Raw genomic sequence first — 12,206 nt, 5'->3', positions numbered from 1 at the left:
GAGACTGGAAACAAATTGTTTGATACAGATCACTTCACATGCAATACCCTGACTTTTCCTATGACATTTCTCTCTTTTTCATAGAATTGTAATTGTACCGCTTTGCGTCACAAGCCCTTTACTAGAAGGATTTGAGTAGTTTCTCTGTCTGGACAGTGATTTCCCAGATACATACTTTGTAAAGGCATTAAGGTGTCAGGACCTGACTGTCCATGGAAACATTACAAAACTTTTATTTATGTGCATGTTTTATTAGTAAGTCTTTGAGCAATGCATAAACACACACACACACACACACACACACACACACACACACACACAACCAACAGAACTACTCCCAACCTTGTGGGGGAAGCAGCAAAATAGTAGCAGGAAAATGCTATAAGATTCTAGGACAAACAATATTTTTTTTTTAAATAGAAAAGTAGTATCCATTATATCTTTAAACTTTGACAGACATTTATGTGGTCTTAAGCCATGTATTGCTCAATGCTCAGTGCCCCATCTGGAAATCTTAGGAGGAGGAAAAGTTGAGCTGTCTTCTGGAAATTACATGTGTAGTTGTGGCATTTGGGGAGGTGATCTATCCCTGAGGCTTAGATAACCAAGTGACTTGCACTACAGTAAAACTTAAAAAAGAGTGTCCCAGCATAGAGCACAGCCTTCACTGTGTTCTGTTCCGTCCAATCAGGCTGTTGTACATCATCATTTAAAATTCAATTCACTAAATTGAAAGATACTGTTCTGTATATTAAAGAAATAGAGGGACAGTTACTCACTATTCACATGTCAATTAAGACAATATTCTAAGAAGATACTATTACCAAAAAAAAAAAAAGAAAAAAAAATCAGCTAGAGGGGTAGGTTTTTTCCAGTTTTAGGAAAGATGGGGAGGGAAAAAAGAGAGGCACAAATGTGATGCCACTGTGAATGGGGCAGTTTGCTCAGCACTTTCCAGACTGTGCCTTACCCAAGTCTTCTTCCAGAGTTTAAGTTTTGAGCAGAATACATAGCTAAATGGCAACTGTTTTGTATCCTTTACCTGTCCTGTGCTTTTCAGAGTGTGTTTTAAAATGGAAAGCAGATTAAAAATGTTACGCATATAAATAATTTACTGCTTCACTCAAGGTATCAAAAATTGCATAACTGCATGAGCAGATGTAGTGATACAGTTCCTTAATTAAGGAAGAGCTGAGAAATTAAGAACAGGCAAACAATTGCATGTTGTATAATGATCATCTCAGCGGATCTATGCAGTTATTCTCCAAGATGTGAATTGGGAGCACACCCACTGCCACCACAATTGGCTGTCATAGCACTGATGAGCCATCATACAATTACACTGTTTTTATATAGCTATAACATACTGTCAACATGAATGACAGGATCAGTTTACGGAAGGAAAAAAAACCCAGCCTCATTATGTATGCACCCATACATATGCAACGGCATTAGTGCAGGCCATTCTATCTGGGGATTCAGCTGATAAATAACTGAGGCTCTTATCTGGCGATTTTTAAATGTCACTAGACCAGCCCAGATGTGTTTTTATCCTTTGACTGCCGGGCTGCTTGTCCATCAGCAGGGTCCATCCTATGGCTTTATGCGATTGCCGCTAACGGCGTTCAGGCGCTGCGCATCACCGTGGGGACAGCGCGGCACATCAGCCTTTCCAAAACCACGTTTGATGCGGCCCCCCCGGCCTCGCAGCGATTCCCCGCGGGCGGCCCCCGGGCAGCGGTGGGGCCGCGGAGGGACAGCGCTGCTTCTCCCGTGCGCTCCGCGCACCGTACGCTCCTCGTCGCGGATTTTCCGCCGCTGTCTGCGCTACGGCGTGAAAGAACTGCCGCTTCCCTCCCCGGGTTCGTCTCGACCCCATTAGCCTCCGGCAAACAAGGGGACATTGCGACGGAGAGACGCGGCCAGAGCCCCGGGCTCGGGTGAGGGGCTCAGTCACGGGCAGGGGACCGCGCTCCGCTCCGGGCTCGGTGCAGGGCTCGGTGCGAGCCCCGGCCGGCGGCGTGTCCTGGCTGCGAGGGAGCCCGGAGCCCGGCGGCGCCTCTCCGAGCCCCAGCGCAGCCGCTTCCCCGCGCCCTTCTCCCATCACAACCACAGCAACGCAGCCGGCCCTGCCCCTTCCAGCCGGGAGGGAAGAGGCTGGATTTAAACACAAACATCACTCCGCCGCTCGGTGGATTATTTTCGCTCTTGTCTGGTGCCTCACCTCCACCCCCAGCCCTCCCCACACCGGCGGCACTTGAACCTGCCCGCCTGAAAAGTGTGCCATCCCCCATCCGCGACCACCTTCTCTCTGGGCCGGCCCCTCCGCTCCCCTCCGCAGGGTCTGGCCCGGGAGCGCCGCTGTGCTCCGCGGGACCCCCCACCGGCCCGGGGAGGCCGGCTGCGACCAGCGAGGAAGGCGGCGAGGGCGATTCGCTTGCTAAAGAAATGCCCTGTTGAACTTTGAATATATTAGTTGACATCAGTGCGAGTTGGGGCTGCCAGCCCCTAGCTCCCTCCTCCTTCCCTACCTCCTCCTCCTCCTCCTCCTTCTCCTCCTCCCCTCGGTCTCCGATGGAAAGAGTTGAAGCCGTGCTGATAGGAGCCGCCTGGAAGAGACAGCGGAGCGCCCGGGAGGACTTCGGTCCCAACTCTGGCCGCACCGCGGGGACGCTGCCCGCCGGCGCTCGCATGGCCCGAGGCGGCACTCCCTGAGCGCCGGGCTGGGCAGAACCGCCGCTCCGCTCCCTGCTCGCCCCAAGCCGAGCCCAGCCGCGCCGAGCCGAGCCCAGCCCCGCCGAGCCGAGCCCAGCCGCTCCTGCGGCAGCCGGAGCGCGATGTGCCGGTGAGCCCCGCACCGGGAGCCCGGCGGCCGCCCCGTAAGCGCAGCGCGGCGGCGGCCCGGGGGGCGGGCGGCGGGACGAGCCGGGGGGCGAGCAAACTTCCCAACTTGGCGGGGTCGGGGCGAGCGGGCGGCGCTGGGAAGGGGCTCCGGGGAGGTGGCAGCTCTCGGGCTGCTGCGCGTCTCCGCCGCCCCCGGCGCAGCGCCTGGTGATGGGGGGCCGGGGGCGACCTGAGGGGCGTGGGGCTGTGTTTGTGCCAGGCGCTCGGCGCGCCGTCCCCCTGCCCGCCGGGGAGCCGAAGGGGCTTTCTTTTTGTTGCTATGTTCGCAGTCCGGCAGCTCTGGAGACCACGCTAGCTCGGATGTGGCAGTGGAGGTGGTTTTTTTCCCTCCTCTCCCCGCCACCTTTCCAGCTCTTCCTAAACCCGCTGAGGGGGGCTGTGGCGGGAGCAAAGGGGTGCAGTGGTGGGAAGCCGGATAGCCTAGACCAAGGGATATTAATGATTTTTGTTTTTCAGATGGTAATTTGTCTTTGTAGTAGGGGTGGCCCATTAAATTTCAGCTCACGTCCTGATGGAGATCAAAAGCGAAGGGGAGAGGGAGAGGGAAGCAGAGAGCCTTGTGGTGCTCCTTAGCTCCGCGCATTGTTAGAAACTTATGGGGAGTGTATGGAGGGGGGATAGGATTTCCAAAAACAACCTTTGTTGATCCAGCTCCAATATCTACACCAAAGTTGGAGAGCTGTATTTTCCACCACTACCATCTGCTCCTGGTGCTGACCAGGAGCACGCTTACTGTTATGCCTCAGAGGAAACAAACAAAAGGTGTGCTTGCCAAGTCGGTCCTGAACCTGTTCTCTTCACGGGCTTTTAGGTGGAGTATTAAGTATCTAGGAGTATCTATGTCCTAAAAGGTTCACTGTCCTCTCTTGGCTCAGTTTAGACTCTTAGATAATTTCCTGTCCTTAAAAAAGGTCTCCAGACATGGTAGATGCCAGGTTCTGTTTTGCTGGGTTTTTATTTTCCCCTAATTTATTTATCTGTTTTTGGTTGGGGTTTACATTTATTTTGTTTCCCCATTTCTTTTTTATTCAAACTATTTATGTATAGATATATCGGTTAGGAACTGTAGTAAAGTTCCTTTTTTTGTTGCTGTGCAAGTGCTCCCTCTCATTACAGATAATACTTCTTTTCCTAAATTATAGTCTGAGCTGCAAGAGGTTTGATGTCTTTGCCTCTGGATGGGTTCAGTGGTAGGCTAAGACCCCAGGCTGACTGCACTTTGAACAAAATAGAAACCAACTAAACTGGAAGTTATAATGGGCTTTGATTCTTACTGCTGCTTGAGATCAGTAGAGATCCCAGGTGAGTGAAGGCAAGGAGGAGGAGTGAGGGTAGCTGGAACAAACTACTCATACAGAAAAGTACTTACACATCTGTGATTATACATCTGATTTGTAAGCACCCAAAACTGGTCATAACTGCAGACAAAGTGGCAGCGGATAAGAAAAATCCTGCTGATATTTATCCAGATTTTTAACAGAGATTTAATTTTTAAACAGACACTTGAATCATCTATATCTTTCATTTTTTTCTCCTTTTACACTAAAACTTTTCTGATTGGATTGGATGATAAGTAGACTCGGCAGTAGGAAATAGTACAGAATCTGTATTTTATGTTATGCTTCTTGCATTTTCAGCGAAGTCTAGGCAAGTTGCTCTGTTTTTCTCTCTATCTTGTTTTCTTTCATCAAAGAAGCCAAGTTTTTGTCCTCCCCTACCAGGGACATGCTAATCCTGAAGTCATGGGGGAGACAGATAGATCCCACCCTTCAGAATATAGATATTTGCTTTGTTCATCCTCCCAGCCTGTTAGGCTGATGGAATTGGCAGTGGCTGCCCTCTGTGACCTCCCTCCCTTCCTGCAAAAAGCTGGGGCAACCAGGGAGGAGAAAATGTGCAAACTCCAGCAAGTGAAAAAGCACAACCCCAGAGGACAAAAGGCTTGAACAGAGAGATGCGGGGGATGAGGTTCTGCATAGAAAACGACTTTTAGCAAACTGGCCTTGATCAGTTCACATTGACTGGAAATGATGGCGTGGGGATGGGTTCAGTAGGAATGTGGTAGCCCAAAAGAAGCTCGATACAAGTGGTGCCATGGAATTTTAGTTGCTTTGCAGTAAGATAAATAAAGTTCCCAAACAAATTGGTTTTGGTCATCCACTGTGATTGCCTTTTATTCTCCAGGCTGACAGCTGACCTGGGGGAACATACCCCCAAACTATAAACACTTTTCTTCTTACTTTGTAGTCAGTTGTAAAAGTGCTGCTTGACTTGGGCTGAGACACGATAGGGCCCTGTTATGGGGAAAGTTCCTGGGGAGCAGGCTCACTCTGATATTAAACATGGCTCGAACAATAGATTTCTATTTTAGTCAGGGCAATCATGCGAACAGACATACTAGGGTTAAATAAGACCATCTGCATGAATATATCTTCCCGAAAACAAATAGATGCCGGGCAAAGTTTCAGTGTGCAGCTCAGGCTGTTGCTTTGCTGCTCGGCAAAAGGGGGCAGTATCCAACAGTGCCAGGGAGCGATCTGCCGCTGCCGCCTCCCTGCCTGAGCGCTGGCCGGTGCATGCTCTGTCAGCTGGGATCTGGGAATTCAGGGTGCTATCCGGTAGCCCATATTCAGGTGATTCCTTGCAAAGACATCAGAGAGGTTAATTGACTTTCTAAAAGATGAAAGATCTAAGCTGTAATTGTGTTACTTTGTGGTTGCAGCACTTCCATGTGCTGGTGAAGGATTGGAAATTAAGGACAATGCTGTATGATTGTAAAGCTAGTTTTGTTCACATTTAGTAGGTTGACAACAGTAACCTTACCCTGTTTTTACTGTACTGGTTTTAAGGAAAGCATGGTGAAGCCCTAGCTTTGGAGTGCTGTTGGTATAAATGCCCTCCAAGGAATTGTCATCACTGTTTGCTGTAAGAAAACCAAACAATTTCTTCTCTAAATTTAACTTTCTTTGAGAATTCATTTGTTTCCAGCCTAGAGAAATATATTGATCCATCTCATAAAATATTGGTTTTAGAATGCATTTAAAAGCCTTTTCACCTTTCATTTATCTATATGCCTGGATTATTAGATTAGCATTTATTAGTTCATTTTTTACTGGGAGCCGCAGGCAATTTTACTGAGGGTCGGTCATAGGAAAGCCATGCACTGGACTCTATCTTTGTCAGGTGTCCTAAGTGTTGCTCACTGCCTTCATGGCAAGAGCTGCAGCAGCAGGGGCAGTCTCAAGAGAGGGGACATGCTTAGGAGTAGGGAGTCAGTTGTTTTAAGTGAAGGTGTTCCACTGCTGGGGTAGTGCTGAGATCAGAGTTTAGGTGCAGTCCAGTGTGAAGTCTTTAACTGGATTTGCCTTGCTGCAGATCATGCCCACGAGATAATTTCTGGTATAAAACTGAAAAAGGCAAATTTAATTACCTGCAGAGTGTGGTAGAGACAATTCAGAATGGTTCTTTAGGGGTAAAATTCATCAGTGTTCATTGTGTAGCGGCTGTGTAAGTACTAAATCACGCTGAAATCACCAAATCAGTCTTAAATGACGGACTTACCTTTTACAGACTGAATACTGTGAAGGTGAACTGCCACAATTTTGGGTTGGATCCTTGCAATTTAGTCCAGGAGACAAGCCGTGGCATATTGCACTACCCCTGCTGTGCTTGAAATGGTCTGTGTCCGAGTGTTGCTGCTTCTGAGGATCAAGTCAACACCTCTTTGTAATTGTTCTGTTATTAAGGAAATGAAAATCAACTCACTGAAGGCACTATGTCTGATACTTTTTATTGTAGGGATTGTTTCTCCTGCTGTTAGACTGCTGACTTGTCCAGTGTGCCCAATATCAGGACTCATCCCATTTCTGTCCATGGTGAAAATTTTCAATAGTTTCAGTGGGAGCTAAGTGTGAGACTTTGACAACTCTTTGAGCCTGCAACTTGTGTGGACAGTGCTTTGCTTGCTGGAGATTATTCTTCAAGCACAGTTAACCTCAGTATTTATTTCCCCGCTGTTCTCATTGTTGTCCAAAAAAAATTTACTGCATGACAGCCGCTATTTCTTACCCCAGGCTCAAACCATGTGAGTAAAGTGCAGCAAAGCTCTGACAGCACAACTGTGACTTTCAGCACACAGGGTCTCCTTGACTACAGCGCTGTGACTCCAAAGTTACCTCTGCTTTAGAATTCAGATAAAGCACAATTTTTTTAAGGCCCACAAAAAATCACTCAAGGTGATTTTGTGAAGATGAGTATATCAGTAGTAATAGTTCAGAAGTATTACTGTTATCAAAAATGTATCTACAGACCAAGCAGGTTTGTTTTATTTCTGACTGTAATAACTTGCGAGGTAATTTGCATGTGAAGGATGTTACCAAGTTAGAAAGTATGACTCTGAATTGGTGGCAGGGCTATTCATGTGTTTATAATTAAACATGTACCAAAGCACTGTGCTGGTTAAGGACTGGTGTGTCTTTATTTACTTTCTAGTGTGCTCTAAATGAGACAATAAATAAACATGCTGATTACTAGTTTTAATCCCCAAATCAATTGTGAACACCTTGAGAGTTTATAAATCTTATATGTAATTTCATTGGTGTTCAGAAAAGAGTCATTTGTGGGGAGAGCACAGAATATTTTCTTCCCAGAAGCTGCTGTGAAGGAGCTTGATCTTACGAGGTGCTGCATGTTCTTCATTGTTGTTAATGTGTCTCCGGGAAACAGCACCCGGCACAGCCAGACCCTGATAAACACAAACTGTAGCAGTGTCTGACCTCTGTAGCGAAATGCTTATGGGCTTGTTAGTCTAGGTAACATTCTCCCTATTAGGCTGTTGCTGCAAGTTAAATAAATTGCAGAGTGCCAGTTTCAAAGGTTTGATTTTCTCCATGATGCAGCAACACATGACCAGCCAGGACATAGCCACCTGCAGAGAAAAGTCACAGTCATCAATTTTATTTCTGCCAAATATTTTGCTGCACTCAAAAGCTTCATCACAACTTCAGGCCCATGAGGCAAACCCATTCTGTAACTGGGAATATCATGCTAGGATCTGGTGATGCCAAATGGATACTCCAGCAGCCTTGAAGCCTCTGTGCTGTGGAGGACGTACCCTGATGCCAGATAATCTCAGATGTTAAGCAGAGTCCATCTGCAGTCCTGCAGAGCAGCTCAGCTAAGTCCTGCATAGATGATCTATAAGCCACTTGCAGTTTAAGGGTTTTTGGCTTCAGAAGTTTTCCAGATTGTTTGTGCCATAGTCTTCAAAAACTGTTAGCTTTTAAGACAACCAGATGGCTTTAACAAAATATATTTCCTGGCACCTGGAACAGGTGGATCTGGAATCAATTTATGCAACGTAATTTTTTCCACACCCCTTTTGGAATAATTTTATACCCTGGAGCCACCTAAGGTGCTTATTTTGTAGCCAGTAGGGAACAGCTTCTGTCTGACTACATACAATTTTACACATCTTTTATAGCTAATGCCTAGATCGAAATGTAAAATTTAGTGCTGGGAGTGCATGTGAATTTGTGAAACTCCATGGAGAAAATGTGGGTGCATGTATCAGTGAATGAATTATGCTTTTCCACACACAGAGAGAGCTTTTTTTAGTAGTAATGTTGTAAGTTCAGTGTTTGTCATTTTAAAACTAGTATTTTTCATTTCAAGTGCAAACCTTGTGCAAACCCTGTGCAGGTTACTGATGTAGAGTGAAAATGAAAAAATAGCTTCAATTTTATTTGAAAGGGTAACAGAATAAAAATTTCATACGTGGTATGAAAGTGTCCTGACTCAGAGATCAAATTGGTCGTTCCAAAACATACCTGTGACAATTATGACTAGTTTTGTGGGAAAGAAGCAGATCCTGAAGGACAGGAAACACGCTTCCATGAGACCTTGGCCACATCCTCATTCTTGCAATAGAATCAGGGACAACAAGCTTACCCAGATGTGTGGATTCATAGTAACTTCAAAGGGGTTTTTGAGTGGGTGCTGTGGAACCATCTGCACAACTCAGAGGTAGGATTAGGAACTAAATCTGGGAATACTTTGGGGCCAGCCTCTTAAGGGAAGAGGAGTTTGACTACAGATGGCCTGTTGGGCAGGTTTAATTGCTTTGCTGTGTTACTTGGCCACGTGGAAGTTGTTTAGCCTGCTGTTTCAGCTAAAGGTTGCTTATTTATCTCCTATGGTGCTAATTTACAGCACGTCAAAGATAGGGGGAAAAATAAAGCAAGAGAGAAAAGGGTAGGAAGTTCACTCTGGATAACTCAGTTCAACAGGGTAATATAGTAAATTGAAGAATGCAGAAGGAGATGCTTTTGGAACCTGTATATATATAACACATGGAAGGAAAAATTGGCTAGGTCTCAGAAGTTCCTTAGAGTGATTACAGATCCCCCTGCCCTGCCTCATGTTCCTTTCTTTGCTCTCCCTTCCTGATTGAAGATGATTGTCTGCCAGGAGGAGATTTTCAAACACATGGTTTGGACAGGGCAATCAGTCTATATTTATAAAACACTTAATATTTCATTCTCTGACCTTTTTGGCTTCCATTCCACATATGAAGTGCATGTTCATCAGAAGTACAAAGCTGAGACTCAGTTTTTGCCTGTATCTAATGTGCTCCTCTGGTCTAAAAGAGCTTAGCTTTTAGTTGTAATTGCAGCTTTCAACCACCTACTTAAAATAAAAGACAACGGGGGAAGAATATCATTAGTGGCTTGTGGTAGCATAAAGATACGTACTTGCTAAACATGAGCAAAATAGGAATATACACTGTGACTGTGTGCTGTTCCAATACTGACAAAGGATGAGGTGAGGTAACACATAATATGAAAAATTTCACAGTTCCTGCTTTGTGAGGATAATCAAGTGATATAATAGTACATCTTAGCCTTATTTCCATTTTAACATCCATGCTCAATAGTCAGAAGTTATAATCATCAGAGACAGAAAGTGAGGCATAAAAGGACTGTGGCCTGAAGAATTTTGTGCTCATCTGTGAAAGATATCATGAATAATGATGCAGATGGGCACCAGGTAGGGTTGCCAGCGACTGGAGTCTGTACAAATTAAACTTTGAGGTCTGTGAAAAGCTGGTCTAATGGGACTTGCTCAAGTTCACAGAGTGTGTTAGTGGAAGAGGCAAGGTTACAAGCCCTGCAAACACTTAGTCAATTACTTAATTCTGTAAGTTTAGTTAAATCTTATGAAATGTTTCATCTTGTTGCTTTCCTGCATCAAAGCCCTGAACCTGTGCCTTACAAGACTACGTGTTTATCTCCATGCTCAGCATTGCCAATACATAACTTGATCGTGCAAATCCTTTACTCATCTAAATAGTTCAGTCTAAGTTAGTGTGACTATGGTTAGAGAAAATAAGTACCCTGCTTGCATGTGCACTATCAGTCCCAACATTTTCAAGATGAACTAGGGGTTATTTCTGTATTTTGCATTTTCATATGCATACCAGGCATGCATCTATACACGCATGTTGAAATAAAACAAAAACAAGTGATTAACATCTTTAAAATTTAACATTTCCCCACCTTAGCCAACAGAAATTGTTCCCGAGAGAGTAATTTACTAGATTCGGTATTTGTCTAGGACAGTACATCAGGAATACAAACCATGATTTTGCTAATGCTATGTGTTCCCTCTAATGAGTCTTTGAAATATTAAACCAGCTTATATTTGGAATGAGTTTTGCACACCTCCTTGTATATGGTAGCTTTGCAAATCCAGGCTTCACTGTTTTGCCTCAGAGAATTATGAGTTTATTATACTCCTGGAATGCTAATAGCACTTCATTTTCCCCCCACATTTCTTCTTCATATTTATTTATTGATTCTTCATTTGAGCACAGTTTCACAGATAATGATGGTACTACTGAGAATAGCTGGTGTGAGTTAATTTTAAGAAGGCTGAAGTTACAATGCCATCCTTTTTTTGCCAAAAATTTCTCTGCAAAGCTCTTAAGGTAAGGCATCCAAGATGCTAAATTACTTAAGATGACTGGATAAGATTACTGCCAGTGCTATATTTCATTCCTGGTTTCATCAGAACAAAGCACATCAAGGCTGACAAGTCTAAATTTAATTTTGCATTGAAAGCTCATGGGCAGATTTGAGGATGATGTGCTTTGGGCAAGCAGTCTTTGGCCATTTGGTCTTTATTCAAATGGAGTTCATTGACCTGTGAGAGAACACATGTGAACAGGGTTTTAACATTTTACCCTTTAGTTTGCATTTTACTTTTGATTCCTGAGATTCTTCACCATCTGGTCCTTCCTCCCACAGTGATGGACTCCAGAAAGGTGCTTTGAGTAATTTTTTCTGCTTTCCTTAAGGCCCAGAACTTCCCTGAGCCGATTCTTGTTCAAGCTGGTCAATTGTTCTAAATGAATATCCAATTTTGATTTAAGTATTTATGAAACGAGAGAACATCCTACAATTCTTGGTTAAGTGCTTAAAATTTTGCAACTCTTGCAGTTGTTGCCTCTTAGTTGCTAGGCTCTTGGTCCTGTTAGCTCTTATCGAAAGAGGAGAATCACGTTTTGCTGCTGTGGAAGTACTTTGATTTGCAGTCAAGTAATCTTTTATTTTTTCTATAATATTTCAATATGATACTGGATTTTCTGATGTTTTTTTCCATCCTTATTGCCTGATGGCTCTTCCCTGAACTTTCTAAGGATGCTACTGGCCAAAGAAGACAGTAGTACTGACAGCTACAAAGTTTGGGAGAACTGAAACAGCAAAGGTTTTAGAGCAGAACTGAGCAGATAGACAGCAGAACATAAGGAATGTGAAGTTGGACTGCAGAAAAAAAGGATAGTGGTGTAGGAATCTCTTGGTATGAGGAACCTGGTGTGTTACATGCCTGGTGAAGAAGTGGAGTGGCTGCAGTGGTTAAAAGCAACAGCAGGTTTTTACTGGCAGAGGAGGATGGCTTGGAGCTGGCTGGGGACTGCAGCAGGAACATTGCTCGTAAATCAGAGCAGCGTTGTATCAGGGGAGCTCTCTGCAGGGAAATGTCAAAACATCTGTCTGCACTTTGCCTGGGCATAACCAGTCTCATTCAGGAGCACTGTGATGCAGGAAAGGTGAAAAGATACATTTTAAACTAACTGAGGGCAGAGTTCAGGCAGAATTTCTGGTAAGGAAGACATTCCATTCTTGTGTGTAAGATCTGAAGCTGCAGAATCAAAATCACTTTTGCAATCTGTACAAATTCAGAGTGTTATTAATTTCAGTAAAATGACCTGTGGATGAGAGTTTACTGGCCTAAGTTCTTGA

General features: G+C 44.6%; 1 protein-coding gene across 4 annotated transcripts in view; it reads left to right on the top strand.

Moving 5' to 3' along the window:
- The first annotated feature begins 2,561 nt into the window (after positions 1–2,561).
- SEMA5B (semaphorin 5B) overlaps positions 2,562–12,206 on the top strand; it is a 257,508-nt gene continuing 247,863 nt past the window's right edge. For 2 of the 4 annotated variants that reach the window (XM_056496469.1, XM_056496467.1), the window contains exon 1: positions 2,562–2,845. The gene's annotated coding sequence lies outside the window, so the exon portion shown is untranslated. Of the gene's footprint in view, positions 2,880–12,206 lie in introns of all 4 variants that reach the window. The other 2 variants (XM_056496470.1, XM_056496468.1) reach the window with 1 other exon arrangement.

Source organism: Oenanthe melanoleuca, chromosome 7 (assembly GCF_029582105.1).
Source record: "Oenanthe melanoleuca isolate GR-GAL-2019-014 chromosome 7, OMel1.0, whole genome shotgun sequence".
Lineage (NCBI taxonomy): Eukaryota > Metazoa > Chordata > Aves > Passeriformes > Muscicapidae > Oenanthe > Oenanthe melanoleuca.
The sequence above is the reverse complement of the archived record's forward strand: the minus strand, read 5'-3'. Positions and strand labels throughout refer to the sequence as shown.